Here is a 23,253-nt window from a genome sequence, read left to right as displayed (position 1 = left end):
GTCGAGATGATGTATCTCCCATCCGTGTGAACCAGCCAAGGCAATGATTAACCGAATAGTTTCAATACGTGTCACCGGTGCGAACACCTCGTCGCAGTCTACTCCATGTCGTTGAACGTAACCCTTCGCTACCAGCCGTGCTTTGTATTTGCTAATAGTTCCATCAGCATTCCGTTTTATTTTGAAGACCCACTTCAAACCTATTGGTTTTATACCATCTGGCGACTCGACAAGATCCCAAGTGCTGTTCTTCTCTATTGCGAAAATCTCATCCTTGCATGCGTCAACCCATACCTTCATCTTCTTAGCTTCATTAAAATCCCAAGGTTCATCGTTAACAATCATAAACAGTCGCTCTCCCTCTAGCTCACAGATAAGCACGTAGTCGTCAAGATATGAAGGTTTGCTGGTGTTTTTCGTCGAGCGTCTGGGTAAAGGCCCTGTTTCACTTTCGTCAGCGTTCTCGCTATCTTCATCATGATCCTCATCGTGACCCTCAACGTCATTAGTTGCTACAGCTGACGATCCACTTTCGTTGTTGTTGTTGATCAAGCGTTTCAAGACCACTTCAAGTTCTCCCGGATCACCGTACTCGTTCTTATTCCAATCCCATTCTTTTCCTTCTTCGAACACAACATCTCTACTGACAACAATACGTTTACTCACCGGATCGAATAGTCGATATGCTTTAGATCCTGGTTCTGTTCCAAGGTGGACCAGAGTCCTGGATCTGTCGTCGAGTTTCTTCCTTCCGGCTTTCTCTGTTCTTGCGTGACATACGCATCCAAACACTTTGATGTGAGAGGTTGGGTTTTTGTGATTTCAACGCCTCATATGGTGTTTTTCCTTCCAATGACCTAGTTGCAACACGATTAATTAGATAAGTAGCATGTCTTATTGCTTCGCCCCAGAGATGATTTGGTAGATTAATGTGCTTAAGGATGCTCCTAGCCATCTCTAAGAGCGTTCTGTTGCGTCGTTCTACTACACCGTTTTTCTGTGGAGAGTATGGCGCAGTCAAGGATCGTTTGACACCGTGTTTCTCGCAAAACTCCTGGAAGTCTCGTGAGATAAACTCACCTCCTCTATCTGTCCGAAGATTTTTGAGTGTTGTGTGTGTTTCTTGTTCGGCAAGTATCTTGAAGGTTTTGAATTTTGTCGAAGGCTTCATTCTTTTCTTTTAGCAGTGAAGTCCACATGTAGCGAGAACAGTCATCAATAAGAACGAAAATATATCGTTTTTGAGCCGGGGTGGATGGCGAGATAGGTCCACATAGGTCAGCGTGTACTAGCTCAAGTAGTTCCTTCGCGCGATATAGTGTTGCTTGTGGGAAGGGTCTCCGAGTTTGTTTTGCCTTTAGACAGGATACACAAGTTTCATTTGTACGATCGATATCAGGCATACCACAAGCTCTTTGTGAACCATAACCCTCATTGTTTCCCTACTAATATGTCCAAGTCGTGCGTGCCATGTCGTGCTATCTCCGTACTCTTTCACTTGTAAGCACTGTATAAGGTCTACTTGTAGGTTTACCTTATATAACCGGTTCTTTGCTCTCGTGCTTTTTACCAGCATCTGTCCGTCACGATCAAATAGGAGCAACTTGTCATCCTTCATACGCACTTCACATCCAACTTCTGTGGCTTGTCCCAAGCTAATGATGTTGCTACGCATCGCTGGTATATAGTATACGTTTCTTAGTACTTTCTTCTCTCCTTTCTTGATGATGAAGCGGACTGAACCTTTTCCCATTATGTCTATCCTCGAGTCGTCTCCAAAACGTACTTGCCCAGTAATCGAATTGTCAAATTCGTAGAAGAATGAGCGATTACCACTCATGTGGTTGCTAGCTCCGTTGTCGATATACCATATGTCCGTTGAATCTGTTTCAGCTTCAAATTTTTTCGGATTCACCAAATTTTCGTTCAGAAAAACTATCTCATTCATCATGAGAGTATCAGCTACTTCAGTTTCTTCATCTTTCTTTTCGACAGTCTCTTGAAGATTGAGTAGTTTATCAGGGCAATCTGTGGCGTAATGTCCAAGTTTATCACAGTTGAAGCAGGTAATGTAGGATGCATCTCCGCCTCCACCTCGTCCTTGGCGATATGCGTCCCTTTGCTGTTGAAACGAACCTCGTGCACGGCCTCTGCCTCGCCAGTTTGAACGACCACCACGTCCACGTCCCCTATTGTTATACGTGTTGCCATAGTTTTCTTGTTTCGAGTCAGCATACATTAGTTTCCCAGAGTCGTCAAGTGCTTCTTCTTCTTCTTCAGTGACTCTCTCTTCATATGCTTTCAATCTCCCGACAATATCTTCAAAACTTGTTGAATTAAGATCTAGAACTTGCTCGAGAAAAGCGACTATGTGAATGTACTTTTTTCTAGGCAAGCTCTTTAGAAATTTTTTATCAATTTTTTATTCTTCTATTATCTCTCCCAAGGAAGCAGATTTAGAAGTGATTTCCCAAAGTTTCCCTACGAACGTGTCGATTGTATCTGCAACTTTCATCTTGAGTCGATCAAATTCTGCCATCAACGTTTGTAGTCTCGCCTCACGTACCCTTTCAGCTCCTATATGTCGTGCCTTCACTGCATCCCAGACAGACTTCGCGGTATCTAACTCTCCGACTTGGAGAATTAAAGCTTCAGGTATCGATTGAAATAGCAACGCAGTGGCCATGTTGTTTTTTTTCTTCTTCTTTGCTGTCTAGATCGATTGCTTCCCAAACTTTGTAACCTTTAATGCTATCTTCATCCTCATAGCCCATACTGTGTAATTAGAAGAATTTAGCATTGGAAGTTTAACAGAGGCAGCTCCGACATCTTTGCTGCGTAGCGCAAGTTCGTTTTTTGAATCACTCATTGTTTACTTGATTGCGTGTCACGTTGTTTCAAATCTTCGAGTTCTTGTTTGGCTCTGATACCAAATATAGAATCACAATATCAATAAGAAGTTCTTTCTTATTATTCAATCACAAAGTTCAATATCAAAGTCACACAAACTCACACATTATGCATCACAATATGCATCACTATATATAGGACTTAAGATTAATCCTAATCCTAATAGTATCATCACACAATATCCTAATCCTTAAAGATAAACACAACTTATAAGGAAAAGGAAACTTCAAGCTTTATCCAACATCCAGTCCATGAATGAAGCGATAATATACCAAACATAATCGACACACCGGCGGTCCGAAACCAACTTTTATCTTTTGGCACTTTTCATATGTATAACCCAAAGAAAACAAATAAAGTTGAGTGCATATGTTTTCAAGTGTTGTCTTTTCAAGGACTTATTAGTCGAAGTAGTATGAAAGATAAAAAAATCCCTTTTTCAGAATACATCGTCTTTAAGTGATACAGCTCTACCTTCCATTCAATACTCATCATTTGTAATTGTGGTCGTATATATCTTTAGTGGCACTTTCATGTACAAAAGTATCAATCAAGATATGGACCAATCTCTACTCTTATCTCAACATTATCTCTGGTCCCCAATTTTATTATCAAGTAGGAGATCTGGAGATATTCAAATCGTAGATTTTGGAGTCTTCTTTGACCCGATTAGACCGGTTCGTATGGGCCTAAAGAACAATTTCTTAGGTATTTTTTGTGCTCTAACTTGTTTATGAGATACTTGTCTAGGTTGGTGCGACGGCATTAGATGAGAAATACATATTTTCTTTCCAGGAATCTCTTTGACGTATTATACAATCCAAAGGTTTAATATTTCTCACTAGTTTTCGGTCTAATGGTCTTTGTGTAGACCACACGTCTTAGGTACGTGCATTAAAAAATGTATAAATGCTATGAATTAAGCACTCTAAACCTAATAAACCCACATCCAACAAGTGTTAGACATGAACCGCACGAGAGTTGAAAAACAAATATAAGTTTAGATATAAATAACATCTTGTTTATGCTCCGTACTCAAGCATGATTGATATTGCTAAGTGCGACGCATTCTCATGAGAGCCAATCCTTAGTGTTGTCAAAAAGAAACAAAAAAAAGAGGATAGTTGTCCTTTTGGTATAAAAACATTTTCTGTCTATTTTTTTTTCCTTTTATTTTTTTATTTCTAAAACTTAATGAAATAAATAATTTTTTGAATTAAATTTTTTATAAAAATACAAATAATTGATAAAATACTCATATATACAAACTGGTATTTTTGTTTGGTTAAAAACCTTAATAATTTTGTCTTCTACAAAAAATGAGTCAGTAGAAATTGAATTCCGGATTAAACAAGTTCATATATTTTTTCTAGAACAAACAACCTATTTTTAATTAAACTTCTAAATATAAGGAATGCGAATTCTACTAATTATATAGTTAGCTATTTATTCTACGAATGCAGTTTTTACTTTTACGAGGTATTCTAAAATTCAAAGAATGCGAAATCTAGACACTACATAAACGGCTACATGAGGTAAAATCTTCTTATGGAATCTTGTATTGGTTCTACACAGTGTAGAAAGTATACATATAAGAAAACCTGATTTTGGCAAAAAATTATGAAAGTTTCATTTAAGAAAATATTCTAAAAATATTTAAAACTAGTGGTGTGTCCGCGCTACGCGCAGTGCGGTTGTCTACTGTTTTTATAAATATTTTGTTTATGTTGTACAATTGTTTATTATGGAGATTAGTATTTTGTGTTTTAATTCTTCATGAAATTAGCAGCCAACATTTTGCCATCCATGCTAATGATGAGCTCGTTGTGATTTGAGTAGTGAATATATATTTAATTTATAGAACATAAATATACTATTAAGTATCATTTGGATAGCACATAATAATTACTGCATTTTAAATTTTATTACTGAGATTACACTGAATTAAAAAGTTTCAAATGAAATATACGAAGATTATGTGAATTTTACACTGAATTTGTTTAGGATGATCAAACATGATGAATGTTATTATTGTATCTAGGGACGTGTCCACTCTTTGGATGAAAATTAATTAATTATTTAAGTTTTACATTTCACAAATGTTTAATATGGATGTTATTATTTTAATTTTTTTAGCAATCAATTATTCTTATATGAACTCTTTTTATTTATTGTCATTCATTAGCATCATGTTTATTTGATTAAGGAAAACATAACTTAAGTTATATATTTATATTTTTGAATAAATATATAACTTAAGTTATATATTTATATTTCAAAAAAAAATAAACTATCTAAAACGTACCCCCATTTATTTAGATGAAAAAATAACTTTAGATTAGCGCTTTACATATATACTTTTATATAAACGAGACAGTCCAAGAATTGTTGTGTATCATATATAACAGCAAAGTTTTTGTGAATTTTTTGTGACTCTACTAAGTTAAATGTTCTGAGAATTAGACAAAACCATACCATTGATTTCAGATCAATTCCTGATGGTTCCTTCGGGAACTGCAAAAAGGGTCTCCAAAGTGTTATTCATAGCCTCTGAAATCGCCGGTTCGGCTTCGGATCGCTGGATACTGGAGATTTGCCGGTGGATTCCATAGCCGTAGACTCTTGAGAGGATATTATGGATTTTAATCGGAGAAAAATATGAAAAAAGAGTTTTATAGAGAGATTGATAGAGGGGAAGACGAAAGGGAATCATTGAATGAGCTTTGATTACACGAAGGTTTGATTAGAGGAGATAGTGGAGAAGTGGTTCGTCTGATCTACGAAACCGATATGGAGAGAAGAGAATAGAAGATGAGAAAGTCGAAAGAAGAGTCGAAATCGAAATTAGTGTAGACAGAGTCAAGAGGCCTAAATGATGGGTTTATGTTCCAACGAAAGGTGTAGACAGAGTCAAGAGGCCTAAATGATGGGTTTATGTTCAACAGGCCGAAATGTTAAACAGGCCGAATTAAAAATTGAAACCCACAAACACAATAATCTGTATCTAACGTGGACAATTTGTAGAATATGATTGGCTGATTATAATTGATGACGTGGACAGCATGAGGGGAGCCCTTATTCCCCTTTTAGTATTGTATTGATACATTTTTATGAATATTTTAGATAAAAAAGAAATATAGTCACTTTTTTAATGTTATATATCATTAACTTTATAAATGTAAATGATAATTTAATTTTTATATAAATAAATTTAGTTAACAATAAAATTATAATTTTTAAAATAACTATAAAACAAAAAACAATTTTTGATTGATTAATTTTCAACCATTGATTGCATTTAATCCAATGGTTACAAATCAATTTTAGTCAATCCTCATCCTTTCTCCTTGTTGGTCAATCTATCAAAATTAGGATTAGAATTTCTGTCCATTGATTGTTTTTGATCTTGTGGTCTAAGATCAATCTTCTCTTTACGATACTAAAATCACAAAGTCTTCTCTTCTCCTTCGCTAGAGAGTCATGTTTCCACTCTGGTCTTATCCTTTGGTTCATCCTCCCGAAGCTTTGTCATTCACAACAGCGAGCATACCAAGAGTCGCAAAGAACCCTAACCGCCGCACAAACAAACCTTTTCGACGATATCAGCATCTGTGCGCTCTCTCTCTCTCTCTCTCTCTCTCTCTCTCTCTCTCTCTCTCTCTCTCTCTCTCTCTCTCTCTCTCTCTCTCTCTCTCTCTCTCTCTCTCTCTCTCTCTCTCTCTTCCGTGAGTTGTTTTTAGATTTCCTGTTAGATTTTTTTTTCTGAGATGTCGTAGCAAAGAAACAGATTTAAGTCTCTCCAGATCCTTTCTCTTCAAGAGATTCAGAGATGGCAGAGCATCACCGGTGGCAAGATGAAAGGCATAGGAGCTACGTGTACCAGCGTTAGTGGCAAAGCGGAGCACCGGAGGAGGCATAAGAAAAAGGCTGATGACGGTGCCTCAAACTTCTCTCCGCTTAGACAGAGGAAGAGGAAAACAGTGTTGGCAGATCTCGAGCTTCTCTCTTCTGCGTCTCCGGTGAAGCTCTCCGACGCTGCCGCTGCCGCTGCTCACCTCGCCGGATTTGATGGAGAAGACAACACCATGCGGCTGAGAAGATTACATCTAGGTTTTTTTTTCTGTTTAGTTTTGTTTTTTAATTTAGATTTAGATTATTGTAATTCAGTTTTAATTCATGAATCAATTTTAGTCTACAAAGAAAAAACAAAAAAAAAGGAGAAGAACTTAAAGTTCGAAACAAAATGGAGGAGAAGAGTTTTACCTACTCGACACGTGGCGAGAAAATGAGATAGGAGAGGTGAGGTGGCGCTCTAAGGAGCCTTTCTCTTCTACTTTATTAATATAGATATTATAACTTTTCTAAAACGTGTATAGGTCGATTTACCTTGTCAGAAATATCAAAAAGATTATTTGTAATATTCTAACTTCTGTAAAACGGATATTCTTTTTTTTAATTAAATTTTTTATTAAACTTTTCTTAAAAAAATTCTTTAAAAACATTTTTTTGCCTTTTTATTATACTATTAATATAAAATTAAACTTTGTAATTTTAATGTTTTTTAAAATGTTTGTAAAAAAATAAAAATAAAAATTTGTAAAACGCTTTTAATAAAACTTTAATAAAATAAACTTTGTAGACTTTATAAAAATAAAAATAAAACTTTATAAAAAAGTTTTTAATCAAAACGTTAAATAAACTTGATGAAAACGTTTTACAAAGTTTTATTTTTATAAAAAGTTTAAAACGTTTGTAAAATTTTTTTTATAAAAAAATAAAATTTTAAATTTTAACATTTTTAAAACTTTGTTTTCCTTTTTATTAAACTTTTTAAAAAATCAATTAAACCTTTAAATTGTGACCTTTAAATTGTGTTTAATGTGTTTTATTGATTAATTGAAAGTTAGTTTTGGAATTATAAAATAAGTTATATTAAAGGGACAACTTAAAAATAATATTATACCAAATAGACAACCATGTTTTTTTCTTTTCCTTTCTGGCCATCAATTCCTCATTCTGGCCATCAATTCCTCACTCTGTTTCAAACTGCATATTAGATATATAACTTTACGCATATATTCGCAAATTTTATCGGACCTATTATCGTTTCGGGAAAATATTATTAATATTTAATAGATCTCGAATTAACTCAAGGGTATTTGTACTTGGTAGACACTTTTGGTTGCAATATACCATTTATGTTCTTTTTCTTGACACATAATAATACTAATATAAATAGAATTAAAATGCATCCTTAAACAACGGCAAATTTATATTTAAAAACGAGTAAGTGATGGCCAGAGTGGATGATTTATTATAAAAAGCTGCAGACACGCACATGTTGATGGTTCGATTTTTTTTTTGCCATAAATAAACCTGTTTCTTACATTTATTGCACCAATTTGTAGGTTTGTTTGACGTCATAACCAAACTCATTTTTGTCAAGAAAAGCATACAACAGATGTTTTTTGATTGTTTTGTTTTGTTATCATAACTCATCATAAGTAAAGTACACACGAAGTCACAAGATATATTGAACGCATGTATTTGTCGACGACGTACTTATCTATATTTATGTATAATATTATTCTAGTAAGGAAGATAGAAGAAAAAAGTGAAAAGGTATTCGCAACGCGTTGGCCGTTGGATGGGATGATCACTATCGCACTCGCTTTTGATATTTGACTTGGAATCAGTTTAATGGGTTGGTTAAAACTTAAAAGAGACGCACTTCTTCTGTCCCATACCATTTGAATTGCCAAAACGTGACGCATTTCGATCCCTTCCTCCCACTTTCCGATTTTAACACTATTATAATATGAAACCTTAATTAAATACTCGTCCACATGATTAACTCTAAAAGAAAATTTGATGGACTAAATGCATCCACATCTAATCATATGCGCGTTTGTGTATTTACAACATGTTTCACGGGATCTTATATACGTATATATCTTCTTCTTATGTTTGCTTTTGAGTTTTTTTACATAAAAATATGTAGTGCGTTTTCTTTAGCATTTAGAAATCTGTAATCGATTAAATATGAAAATTCAACGAAAAACTTGATTTCCCATCTGGTTTGTGGTGAGAAGCTTACTGAATTAGTGATGTTTTAAATGGCAGGTGAAAACAATATAGATGGCGAGATTCACTAAATCATACATCAGTACTAGTCATTTTCACAAATCAAATTAATTAGTTAAAGTAACATGATATATCTAATTAGGCGATACAAAAGCAATATATCCGGTGAACCTCTACCGTTGTTAGCTCGTGGTGGGTTGTCACCATTCAAATAAAAAATGTTATGTCAAACACTACTGTTTCTGAATCTTGCATTTTCCCTTTCCGTTACATATTATTATCATCCCATTTCTCATTTTTAGCCAGTTTCCCATTGATCATCATTGAGCTCTAGTCGCTTGGTGATTATCACAAACATTGAATCTCTTGAATTTGAATTTGGTTGGACTTGAATAAGGGAAAACAAATTTGATGGCTAATTATTCCAAATGTGTTTTTATTGATAAGAATAGAGTGAGCTTACAAAATGTGTGAACAAAAGAATATACAAGCATACGCTCATCAGAGTTAATCAAAAAAGTACAAGTTGGCGAAAAAGAATAAATGAGTAAGTAAACCCTTATTTACAACTGCCAGTTTCTATGTTGTCAAGTTTGGATTTTCTTCTTGGTCTCTTTTGTCCTATTTTCTTATGTGAATCTCTTCATTTCTTCGTCCTAATTTGGTTTAACTTAATCAGCTGGACCGAGCTTATCGGGCCGAGTTTATTGGGCTATTGAGCCGATCTTCTGTACCGAGTTGGCACTCGTTGGGTAAAGTCAGACTATTAAGCCGTGCTCTTATGTCGAGCTGGTGACAGTAGCACCACGTCGGGCCGACTTCGTCGACCGGATTCCTTATTTGATGGGTTTTGTGAAAGGATGTAATCAATTTCCAATAGTATCTACATTTTTATTCAAAATATATTCACGTAGACTTTAAATGGTATTCCAACAACTATAATTTTGTTATACGAGCTTCTGCTTCTTTCATTATCATCAATATATACCTTTTAAAATGAAGGAGATTGCACTTTCACATGCACACAAAAAGAAAAAGAAGTAAAATATCTTGAGGTTTGGGGAGGATAGTACCAAAAATGTGGGCAAGCACAGACAAGTCACACCAGCAAAATGTGCTGCACTTTCCCAACCGACCAAAAATATCAAAAGCTAACATTATGAATCACACCTAAAACATTACTGATCGGATCTTTGGTGTGCATTACAAAAAGCTGATAACAATGGATTGCGAAGATCAATTTTTTTTTATCTCTTGTACTAGTTGGGGGTCGTTAGATTCCTATTGAACTGTTGCATCTCTATAAATTTATAATGGAATAAAAATTAGCATCTTTTTTTTTGTCATCTCTAAACAGATTCAACTAAGATTGTGCGAGCCAAATTGGTAACTCTGAATCCATGTGAACGACGAAAAACAGTTGTTTCCGAGCATTGTGTGCCAGGTTGTATGCCTTTGTATTTTGCGTTTGAGGTAAATGTATGAACTCTTGTGTAAATAAAGCTCCTTGAGCATGTGGATATCTTCCAATATGTTGCAAAAGCATGTCATTCTTCTGTTTCCAAAACCCTCTTCACCAATTAAGAACAATTTATTGCAAACGTTACGTCCAACTGACGTAGATTCCTCATGCATTGTATTTCCCAGATGAGAGCTTCCATTTTCGAATGAAGGGTGATAGACTTGCTCTCGTATTCCTTGCCTCCATTAACCCATAAAAACCTTCCAAAGTACTATACCGTCCTTGTCCTGAGTAAGTTTCTCTCTTTTTCCATGAACCATCCGTAAAAGAACATTGTCCCGGTATCTGTGGTAACATTTCCGGCTCCCTAAAATGGTTGACATGTTGTGTTATTATTGCATGTGCTTCATTCCAAAGTGTTGCTTCCATTTACGCCAGTTGACGGGTATCTCTAAAGTCTATATCAAAATTGTGGAATACCTTATTATTTCGTCTTTTCTAGATGTAACATAAAATCTATGCAAACATATGGTATTCTCTGGATATGTGACCCTCCAGTACAAGTAATCTATATTTGTAAAAAATGATTGCAAAAGAAAAATATCTAGATTCTAGAGAATCTTTGAGAGAGTCCATGTTTTATAGCTGGGAGACACTAAACAAACATGATTTGTTGATTCCTCTTATACTCTACATAGTGTATACTGTGTATCTCTTTATATTAGTCTAGTCTGCAGATTTTTATTTACTGATAAACAACTTGAGAACAGGGAGCAAGATTTGGGAAATTTAGCATCTTATCGCGTACTTTTATCTAGTGTTTTCATTTGTTTATTATATTGATTATATTTCGTATATAAACGATTTTTGATAATTAGCGGGCACATATTATAAAAAAAGTTCATAATATGACTAAGGATAATTGTAAGGATCCGCAGCGACAACAAATAATTTTTCTACATTTTATATAAAAACAATGTATAATGAAACTAAATAGTTTGGCTAATACATTAGTAAAAAAACTCAAGAGTATAAGATTATGTTAATTTTGTTAATTATGGGTATTGTCTTCTATTTCTAAAAAGTCATATAGTTGGGAAGGAACACATTATGATTAGTATCACCAACAAAATAAGATTAATGATTGAAAATCATTAACAAAAAGGGTGATCACCACTTGTGTTGGAATGAAATTTTATCATTAATTTCACTGTGCAATAAAGCTTAATCAGATCGCAACCTAATGTATCTCTGTTTGACCTTTGGGGTGTATGATTGTATCCTTTTCTAATAGATTTCTTTTCTTGTTCTACTATTAGAAGTGTTGGGGATTTTTTTCATATTTTCATTCATTTTTATATCTATATAATAACTTCTTTCTTAGTAAATCATTACATAATTATCTTAACATCTTACCCCAAAAAGTCATTACATAATTTAAAATCAAGGTAAACATGTGAAATGCTCAAACAAAGAAAACACGGTCTTTCAGCAAAAAAAAATTAAAAAGAAAAAAAAGAAAACATGGTGGACTAATAGTGTACGGGTTCAAATTTTTGATTATCCTCTTAAAGAAAACTAATTATTAAAACTATTTATCGTCCTACTAAAACTCTGTATAAAATCATAGTATCATATATATATTTAAATGTTTGAGCATTTGGAAATAAATTGTTATAGTTTATTGGAAGTTGGAATATACAAACTATGAGACTAATTGGTAAGATGAGAGTGAATCAGAGTAAAATATAAAAGTAAAAAAGGGTGGAAAACACGTAAGAAAGAGAGAAACAATGATATAAATGATGTTACTCTAACAAAACTGAACGTAAAAATGAGGGTGTGAATTTCACTATTTGAATAGTAAATAAAATATAAAAGTAAAAAAGAGTGGAAAACACGTAAGAAAGAGAGAAACAATGATAAATGATGTTACTCTAACAAAACTGAACGTAAAAATGAAGGTGTGAATTTTACTATTTGAATAGTGTGTGATTGGTAAAATTGGCGTAACTGAGTGGAATAAAAGTTAAAGGAAATGAGTGGAAAATAAATAAGTAAAGAAAGAGTTACGCTGGAGTAAATTTTTACTCCATAGGAAAGATAAAGAAATATTTACCTTAGAAATCCACATAAAGACAAAAAAAGTTACGTTGTATCAAGGGAAATTGCACCGTATATACATGAAAAAAATTTAAATACACTGACTAACCAAAATTTTCCCCTCTCTCCTACTTTATCTTCCTATCTCTCTCTATTCTCTCTTCCAAAATCTAATTTTCATTTTTTTTTGGTTATTTGGTAAATAAACCCTTGTATCAAACTGTACGTTTTTATTCTGATTGGTTTAATTCCAGAGTAATTCGGCTGAAAATAACTTTTACTCTGACATTTTACTCTAAAGGAGCTATTCAGTCATACTGAGTAACTAGGTGAAAAGTATTTTTCACTTGATTGGACAAAATTAGAGTAACATAGCATACATTTTCTTTTATTCCACATTATTCTTACCAATGATGCTATACAGTCACAACTTATGAGTGTGATTGGAAAGTATAATTACAATATATTTTGAGTGAAAAAAACATATATTCTAGTTTTAGTTTTTGTTGTGCCAATCAATTGAAAACCTTTTACTTTTTTTTTTTAATTCTAATTACTGTTTGAACAGAGTAAAACATATTATTCTTACCAATGATGCTATTGATATCTTGCATATTTCTATTGTTTTATCCATTCACCCATGTGCATTTTGATCATATAGATTAGGATTTAGCCATGTTTAGGTTGCATTTTGCATACATGAGTCCTTATCAGGTATTGGAGTACCACATGGAGTTTTTGAGGACATTTGGGTGCATTTGGAGTTCAAAAGAAGTGTTTAAAGTGATCATTGGGCGAGCAGCGCATGGGAGCGACCAGTCCGCAGCGACACCATCAAGTCGCTCTGATCTTCCTATCAGAGCGACCTTACCAGAGCGACAGGGAAGAGTCGCTCGCGTTTTCATCACCCGGAGACGCGAGAACGAGTCCGGAGCGACCTCTCGCAGCGACACAGCGAGGCCGCTCCCGAAGCCTGGAGCGACTTGTCGGAGCGACGAGCCGAGGTCGCTGCGCGTCTTATTTCTGCTCGAACTTATGATTTCTCAAGGGCCTTTTGGTCATTTCATTATGCACGTTTTTATTTTCTAAACCTATGTTTTAATACTCTGTAAGCCACCAGGAGGAGATCATCTTTGTTCTTAAGAAAAACCACCAAAAACTTTTGGAAAGTCATCTCTTGAATCAATTGATCAGTTTTGTTATTGAAATTCTGTGTTCTTATATCTATTTTCTGTGTTTCTCTACATGATTAATCTGAAATCCAACATGGTTTAAGGGGAATCATGGAGATTAGTGAGTAATCACCTTTTGAATTCACGGGTTAGAGAGATTAAGGGTGATTAGGTTAGAGCTAGGATGTTTTAGTGTAGATCATTCATATTTCCTTGCTAACAGAGTGAACATAATGCATCTTCTGAGTTGGCCACTCAGTTGTTGATCCTTAGACATTTCTCACCCGAAAGGTGTTCGAGGAAATGCCCGAGACAACTCTTCTAAGCTTTTAGCATACTTTGCCAAAGACATTTGTTGTTAGAGGTGCTAAGATAGCCATTGGACTTGCTAGTTATGATTGCTTTCATATTATTCAACCAAAGACATTTGATGTTTGAATTGTGTTAGTAAATGAACATTCATCTAGACATAGAGTTTGTTTAGGATTGTGTCTAAGCTTAAGGTTGATAGTCTGATTGATCGTTTGCCATCCTTAGTTTGAAACTTGATCACCCGAGGTCTAATCCCTATATCCATGAGTTCTCTTTTCCTATAGTTAGGAAAGTATCATTTAGTTATTCCTTTTAGTTAGTTATAGTTTAAAACCCATCTAAATCATTGGTTGCACTTAGATTAAGTGATTACTTGCATTCTCGGTGCTTTGATATCTCTCAGAACTGGTTCGACAATCTTTTATACTACAACATTTGTCTTAGGAGCCTTGAAAACTCCTAACATCAGCTATATAAGTTTTGTTTGCTCCACGTATTTTTCACTCATTTTGTTACTTTAATTTTCTCACATTTATTCTAACTCTATCCAATCACATATTATGTATTTATTATTTAAAAGTGGTATAAGAGATAAATGTATAAGGTTGAAACTTATATTTGATTAAAAATCAAAACATGGAAATTTTTTTAGACTTTTTCGTTTTATATTTATAAATCATAAAACAGATTCAATAATGGAAAATTATGCCAAATGACCAACAAAAAAATTATAATTCACTAAATAACTACTAACTTCACCTCTTTTTTTTCTATCTCTCTACCTTTTTACTAAAAATCTAATTTGTTCTTTTTTATAGTTATTCCACAAATAAGCTTTTCAATAATATTTAGAGAAATTAGGATGTCTACCAAAGACTTATCTCATATTTAAAACATTGCCAAGAAGTCACTTTATGGACACTGTTGATAATTTGGAAAGACACTGATACCCCTATATCTTTGTATATGGCGTGGAAAGGCAAAATCTTTCTAAAAGATATGGCAAATCTGATATTCTAACCATATTCTCTTTCTTCAATCGTAATTTTACCAATTCAATAGATCTCTCAACATTTCACCTCTACTCTCTCTCTCCTCTGAAAACACCCCAATATTGTGATAAATCCTAGATTCTCCATTTTTAAACACCAAATGGAAGATGATGAACTCGACATGCTCCAAATGCCGGACCAAATTTTCATCGCAACGAATGCGTCTCCGATGAAGTTATCTGTCGCTGCGTCACATGTGAAGATCTCAGCCTATGTGTTTCTGGTGAAGCTTTTCACCTGCGTAATGATGATACAAGTAGAGTCGGATATGGTAGAGCTTGAAGAGGGATTTGAAGGATTTTCAAGGTGATGATACAAGGTAGGGTCTCTCAGCCTTTACATCTCCGGTCAAGCCCTCCACCTCCGCGTCTCCGTTGAAGGTCTCAACCGCTCTGTCTCTGTCTGATATAGATGATATATATATATATATATATATATATATATATATATATTGTATGTATATATTATGTCCATGTTAATCAACAATCTTATTTAGACCATATGATATTCTTTGGTTTGACGTATAAACGAAGATCTTGTTTATTAACAGTGTAAATATTATATTAAGGGTATAACAACCTTGACATGATCAACAAATCCAAATTTAATCTCAAGTAACTAATTTTCTAAGGGTGTAAATATTATATTAGCTGTCCAATAATTTGACATATACCACGAACATATATACCTAAACATTATTCATATTTTCATTTCATATATCATAGCTATGATCTTGGTTCATATGGTATCAAAAAATGTGATATACACAATTCAAACAAGTTTTATCTCAAATAACTTATGTGTTGACCGTGTAAATATTATATTAATTGTCTAACAATTTGACATTACCAACAATTCAGTTTTTATCCCATGTAATTTATTGTCTAACCGGGTATATATTATATTAGGTGTCCAACAAATTGACATTTAAACGAGTACATATACATAAACATTATTAGTATGTTCATTTAATATGTCATAGCTATGATTTGACTTCTTATGATATCAAATTAAATTCATGAATTAACTTTGTCGTATATTTAGCATGGCCAGCTATCTTGTGAAAGTTATATGATATAGGCAACAACTTGTACAATAAAACAATTCCATTACATGGTAAAAGATTACATCATTGGTTACAAGAAAGTTTAACAAGCCAAAAGGTACAACAAACCATGCTAATCTTTTTTATAACCGGCTTTGTAAAAACCATCCCTCATCTATTACAAGAAAGTTTCATTGCTACAACAAGTTTCCATATTTTCTAACAAAATAAGGCTGGCTAAATTTTGAGTTTAATCATGCTTGGGAGTGCTCATCTTACGAAAGTTAAATGGTATAGTCAACAACTTGACGATAAAACAATTTCATTACATGATAATATATTACATCATTGGTTACAAGAAAGTTTAACAAGCCAAAAGGGAAAGCAAACGATGCTAAAATTTCTTATAACCGGTTTTGTAAGAGTGATCTCTCATTCGTTACAAGAAAAGAAATCTTATCAACCCAAAAATAAACTTAACCAGGCTAAAGTTATCTGTAACCAAAGACTTCACATAAAATACATTCTTGTGTAAACTTAACTATATACATATCACCATAGAAAAGCTAAGTCAACTCTTGGATTTAGAAATCTACACACCCACCATCGATCCCACTCCCTTCAGAAGACTTCTTTTTTGCTCCATCAGTTGTGTTGTTTCCAATGTTTGACCCAAGGCTATAACAAGTAGTCAGTCCTCTCATCTTCTTAACAGTAGGCAAGGTTACCCCTCCGCCGGAGCCACCACCATCTCCAGACTCTCCACTAGGTTGGCTAACGGTGAAAGAAGAAGGTCCATGTACAAAAATCAGTGACGCTTTGCAGTTTCCGTTTCTTATTTCCTCGGTCTACCTCTTCTCTTCTTCACCTGTTCACTTCCATGTTCATGTTAAAGCCAACATCTGAGCTTTGTTGGTTTTGCTGTGGTGGCGGCGACTCTGAGCTTATATGTTACTGATGCAAATCCTATAGTTGGATTCTTTTTTGCTTGGGCACCGAATGTGTAAAATACTAAGTGGAGAAGGTTTCACTTGCAGAAAAACACAATCCATTCTTTTTCAAAGAAAAATATTTTCAAATCTAATCCAAAATCCTTGCCAAATCTTATTGTAAGTAGACAGATTTCTAAAGATACTAATTGTACTTACCCTATATTCTGAAACAGTAGCCTTGCTATAACAGAGGGTAGTCTCGACAATTACTTTGCCCCAGCTCACTAACTTTTTTGCATTTTTCTCCGTTTTGGTTAGTTCATTAATTCCATTCATTTCCTTTGTTTTTGAGCAAATTATCCCTGATATTTATACAATTATTAGCCTAAAAAAGTTGTCACTCGAAAAAAAAGCTGTCACTCGGAAAAAAAGTTGTCACTTGTCGGCTGTCGCTGGGGTGTACTGATTTTCATTGTGACCTTCACTACAGATTGAAATCATTTTTTTTTTTTTTTGTCGACAGATTGAAATCATTCAAATCAAGAAATACGGATTGTAGATAATAATTTAATAAAACACATTTTCACACGATATTATAAAAATTTTGTAGTTGACCACGTGGAACTTAACTGGTCCTAGACGAAAAAGGTCTGGGCAGTTATGTGAATGCATTGACTCTTGTTTATTTTGCTTTTGCAATTTTGGTCTCGCTTCAGATTATTGTAACCGCGTCAGTGCCGAAACGATAGTCTTTCCTTGTTCATTTTTAATATTTATTTTCCTTGTTATATAATCTAATAAATGATGTACATATCATGGAAATTTTTATTGAAGTGTTTAAACCGTGTTAGCTAGTGAAAAACAATTGTGCGAATTTAAGAAACAAAATACTGCAGCAGCCTCATTGACTCACTGGTACCAAAATTTAGAGCAAGTGACAATACAAACTATGAATTGAATTATTTTGAGATAGTCTTGTATGATGCATGTAAACTGTAAATTATTTGTGTGCTGAATTCGGTCGTCATCCATTTTATAATTTAGTGTTTTAGAAAATTTCACACAAATTTAATATATTAAAATTCTTATTATTTTATATACTAAACTTCTAGAAGAACAACTCTGTAATATTATCTTTCAGTTATTAAGATAAACTAATATGAATAAGATTATAATTTAGTTTAGAATATTGCATTGGCAACAGAAGACGATAACTTAGAATGAAAAGTGACATTATTATTGAAGAAGGGGTGTATTAAGATAAAATTAGCTCTTCATTTAATAATTGGTCTAAGACGATTTTTTTATAAAAATTGTCTATTTGAACTGAAAATTAAAACGAACTGAAACACATTTTATTATTATTATTTGAATTTAGAAATGTAACTATCTTTGTATGAAAAGAAATGTAATTTTATCTTACATGGAATTTATCTGCAAATATAGATAGTCTGGGGCGAGCCTACAATGATTCAACAAGAAGATAAATTATTGTTGCGTATACAGCGAGAGTCGTCACGGAGTTTTTAATTATTGAAGTCGATTATTTTCCTAGAAAGCGTCCAGAAAATCATTTCGCAAAACGACATTAATCTGCCAATGTTTTCTTAGTGGGTGAAACTTATAATCCCTTATATATTAATTGAGGAAAATTTGAAAAGATGTAACCTCAATTTTGTATTAATTAAAAGAGGCCCCAATGTATAGGTGGCACTCAATTAGGTAGTCAATTACATTCAATTGAAAAATAAGTAGGTACACATTCGATTTTTATATGTTGTTAGATACATAAATTGGTCAAACTATATGATATAATGATATGATATGATATTTTCTTTCCTTAAATAAAACCTACAGAATTACCATAAATGACTAATATATATATGACAATTAATGAGTTTAATAATAAAGATTTGATAACAATGTATATCTCCTCCATCATTTTTTGTTTAATTTTATATTATTAAAATAAATTAAACAATCAAATTAGCTATAAAAATAAAATTTAGATTTTTTCGTATATGTTATATTTTGAATTTTTAAAAACGACAATAAATGACTAAAACTATTAAAATTATTATGTTAAAAATTAATGATCAATGGTTTAACATTTTTATTATAAGAAGATACACATGATTTTAAAACCATATGAGTAAAAAATATTATTTAATAATAAAATAAATATAAATATATATATTAAACACTATATACCATAAGATTACATAAATATTTTAATATTAAAACTTTCAATGAATTTTCAAGAACATTTATAAATTATAAACTTATTAAAGATTTCAGATTGAAAATTTTGTTATCGATGATTTAAATATTTTGTTATAAAACGATATGAACGATCATAGAACCGTATGATTATAAATTATTATTTAATAAATAACTATACAAAATATACTATTCCTAGAAAAATAGGTTGGTCCATCTTAACTTATATTACACTTTTTATTAAACTAACTATCGAATTGATAAATAACGTACCAAAAAATGTTTTGCACTTTCCTTAAATAAAAGCTACGAAATTACCTAATATGATTAACGTATATGTGAAAATTAATTATAATGAATAATAAATATTTGATAACAATTTTTGTATCTTAGTTCTTTTTTTAAATTTATATTATTAAAATATAATTAAAAATCACATTAAATATATAATAAAAACATTTATAATTTTTCTTATATGTTATATTTTGAATTTTTCAAAACGTCTATAAATTATTAGAAATTTGAAGATCCTCACTCTGAAAATTTTGTGATCAATAGATTATTTTTTTGTCATAATAAGTTACAAATGATCATAAAATTGTATTAATATGAACTTTTATTTAATATTATAAGAAGATACACATTATTTTAAAACCATATGAGTAAAAAATATCATTTAATAATAAAACATATATATTTATATATATATATATAGATTATACTATATACCATAAGATTACATAAATATTTTAATATTAAAACTTTCAATGAATTTTCAAAAACATTTATAAATTATAAACTTATTAAAGATTTCACATTGAAAATTTTGTTATCGATGATTTAAATATTCAGTTATAAAATGATATGAATGATCATAGAGCTGTATGATTATAAATTCTCATTTAATAAATGACTATATAAAATATACTATTCTTAGAAAAATAGGTTTGTCCATCTTAACTTACATTATATTTTGTATTAAACTAACTATCGAATTGATAAATAATCTACCAAAATGTTTTTTGCACTTTCCTTAATTAGAAGCTACGAAATTACCTAATATGATTAACGTATATATGAAAATTAATTATTATGAATAATAATTATTTGATAACAATTTTGGTATCTTAGTTCTTTTTTTTTAATTTTATATTATTGAAAGATATTAAAAAATCACATTAAATATATAATAAAAACATTTATATTTTTTCTTATATGTTATATTTGAATTTTTCAAAACGTCTATATATTATTTAGAAATTTGAATATTCCCACTCTGAAAATTTTGTGATCAATAGATTATTTTTTTGTTATAATAAGTTACAAATGATCATAAAATATAACGCATATGAATTTTTATTTAATAAATATTCAAACTAAATAATATATATATATATAAACACTAATGATTTAAAGCAACAAGATTGGCTGATCAATTTAGTCGTCCAGTTGAAATCTTTCAAAAGTATGTGAAAGACTAAAGTCAAAGTAAATATGGATTTAGAATAGTAGTTATATTTTACTAACCAAATACCGAAAAAAACCGAACCGAACCAAAACCAACCCGATATCCGGATTGAACACCCGTAATCCAAATGAAGCCAAACTATTGTTTCATTCTCCAAAATATAATAAAAATAATAACTTAAACCCGCGCAAGACGCGGGTCTTATCCTAGTACTGAAGTAAACCCACAAGTTGGTAAAGAAAAAAAGGAAACAAACAAATGTCAATATCTATATAAAAAATCAACAAAGGAACAAAGAAATTAATGTGACTAATCACTATTATAGTAGTATTATTTTAGATACTAACTAAGAGTCTTGAAATGAGTAAAGTTTTCAACCCTTGCGGTAGTCCTTTTCATATTTAAGCATGCCTAGTTGCTTATTGGTATGTGTTCGAGACTTCGAGTGGTGCTCCGCTTTCAAACTACACCGTTGTTTTATTTTCATATCGGAGTGCAAGTTTTAAATCTAACCGGTTTTCTTAGACAGAAATCTGAAAAAGTAAAGTATTATACTTTGTTTTTGTTTTGTTATTTGTGCTAGTAATCCGATTGAACAAGTTATTTAATAGATACGTACTATCATGTCACGTCCGACTCTTCTAACGGTATAGACCCAACTGGCGTTCTGGTTGTTTATTTGCTTATATTATGTATAACTCATTTGCTACAAATATTTTGATTATTGAATAAATTCATCCTAAAAAGGAGTTTGACTTCTCTGTATATAGTTCCAAAAAATGAAGTGGAACCGGCTTGCCAAGGTAATATATAAACAATTATGTATATAACTATAAGTAACTACCTAGTTGACTTAAAATGCTATACACGGATCTAGCTAGAGTAGAACGGGCCATTTTCCCCTAGTTTTTTTTTTCTTGCTGAAACAACCTTCTCTCGTCAGAAATATTATAAGGTAATTTCAAGCTAGGAAAAACTACAAAAATCTATCAAATGACACAACCGACTTCAATTTAAAACTTTGACGGTTTTATTTACTACTCCTGTTTCTAAAAAATTCATATTATAGGATTTTCACACTTATTAAGAAAGTATATCAAATTTTAGTTATCAATACATTATTTTCTATAATCAATTATTTCCCACAAGTTTTCACCAATAAAATTTTAATAAATACAATTATGTTTTTTGAAGTTTACAATTTATATTTAATTTATGCATTAAAAATATGAAAATATATATTTTTGAAACAATTTTTTTTCTAAAACATGGATCTTTTAGGAACAAAGGGAGTATTAGTTTGATGTGAGACCAAAGAAACAGTATTAAGGACTTGGTTGGATTAGTTAGGTTTGAGCATGAAAAAGACCCAACCGGCTGAGCCGTAGACGCGGGCACTTACACCTAGTTGGCATTAAACGTGGGACTTAGAAAAATTGAATTCTGACCTAAAACATCATTTTCTTTCACATTATAATGTATACGAAAACGTCATTTTACCAACTGTCGATCGCATTTTTTTGACAACTACAAGCAAAGAAAATGGCAGCATATGCTTGGGGATTTTTAGGTGTGGACCAGATGGGTAAAACGAAAGGGATTAAAGGTGAATTGAAAGCTCAAGTTGCGGAGATTGAAAAATGGTACCCATCCTCATTGGTGTCATGTCTAGTTGACGCCTTGTGCAAAAAAGAAGAGGATAGGTTCACTGACGTTTTAGTGAATATCAAGCTCAAAAGGATAACACAATTTGACATTTTTAATGAATAGAACCAATAAATGGTTTGACCAAATAAACCAAGAACCAATAAATGGTAGTGTTACGTGTAGAAAATTCTATCACTAACTAATTTGACTTAACCAAATATGGTGCACCGATCAAATGTTATTTAATAGAAATTAAGAACCAAAACCAAAATTGTATTTTTAAGCTTGGTCAATGGATGATACTAATACATATTTTTGAATGGTAAAATGTTGGCGATCTATGAATTTTGAATTATATCATGTATTATTTTCATGAACATAAGTTAATAATTTTTTTATGAATATCAAAAAATTATTAACAATGAATTTCAACTATTATGTTTTAAAACATTTGTATTGAGTTCAGGTTCATTTGATTTTCAAAGACTAATGGAATATAGTTCCTATGATTTATCGACGTAAAGTAAAAAAATATGTATATAAATACATAAGATTTATGGAATAAAAAAGAACGAAATGGATAGAAATAAAATGTCAAAATAATAAAGAAGAAGAAGGATAAATAAATTAAAACTGGACGATGGAAAATAAGTGGACTTAAAAATTAAAATGGACGGAGAGCTTAAAAGAACGTGCCGTTATTAAGACAGAGTGTTTACGAAGGGACCACACAACACTTGTAATGGAATCTAGATTTTCATGGATTTTTAGTTCTTTTTAACTTTTTTTTTTGGATTTTTAGTTTTTACAAAGTTTAATCTCGGAAGAAAAAGAGAAAAAAAACCT

General features: G+C 31.9%; 2 long non-coding RNA genes across 2 annotated transcripts; one reads left to right on the top strand and one right to left on the bottom strand.

Annotated features, from left to right (window-relative positions):
- The first annotated feature begins 5,814 nt into the window (after positions 1–5,814).
- LOC117126277 lies at positions 5,815–7,388 on the top strand. Its single transcript, XR_004448821.1, has 2 exons — positions 5,815–6,521; positions 6,714–7,388. It is a non-coding gene; the product is annotated as an uncharacterized LOC117126277 (long non-coding RNA).
- A 9,044-nt stretch (positions 7,389–16,432) lies between these two features.
- LOC117125958 lies at positions 16,433–23,113 on the bottom strand. Its single transcript, XR_004448422.1, has 2 exons — positions 20,974–23,113; positions 16,433–18,702 (listed from the first exon to the last, which is right to left on the bottom strand). It is a non-coding gene; the product is annotated as an uncharacterized LOC117125958 (long non-coding RNA).
- Positions 23,114–23,253: the final 140 nt, after the last annotated feature.

The sequence above is a fragment of the Brassica rapa genome, chromosome A06 (assembly GCF_000309985.2).
Source record: "Brassica rapa cultivar Chiifu-401-42 chromosome A06, CAAS_Brap_v3.01, whole genome shotgun sequence".
Classification (NCBI taxonomy): domain Eukaryota; kingdom Viridiplantae; phylum Streptophyta; class Magnoliopsida; order Brassicales; family Brassicaceae; genus Brassica; species Brassica rapa.
The sequence above is the reverse complement of the archived record's forward strand: the minus strand, read 5'-3'. Positions and strand labels throughout refer to the sequence as shown.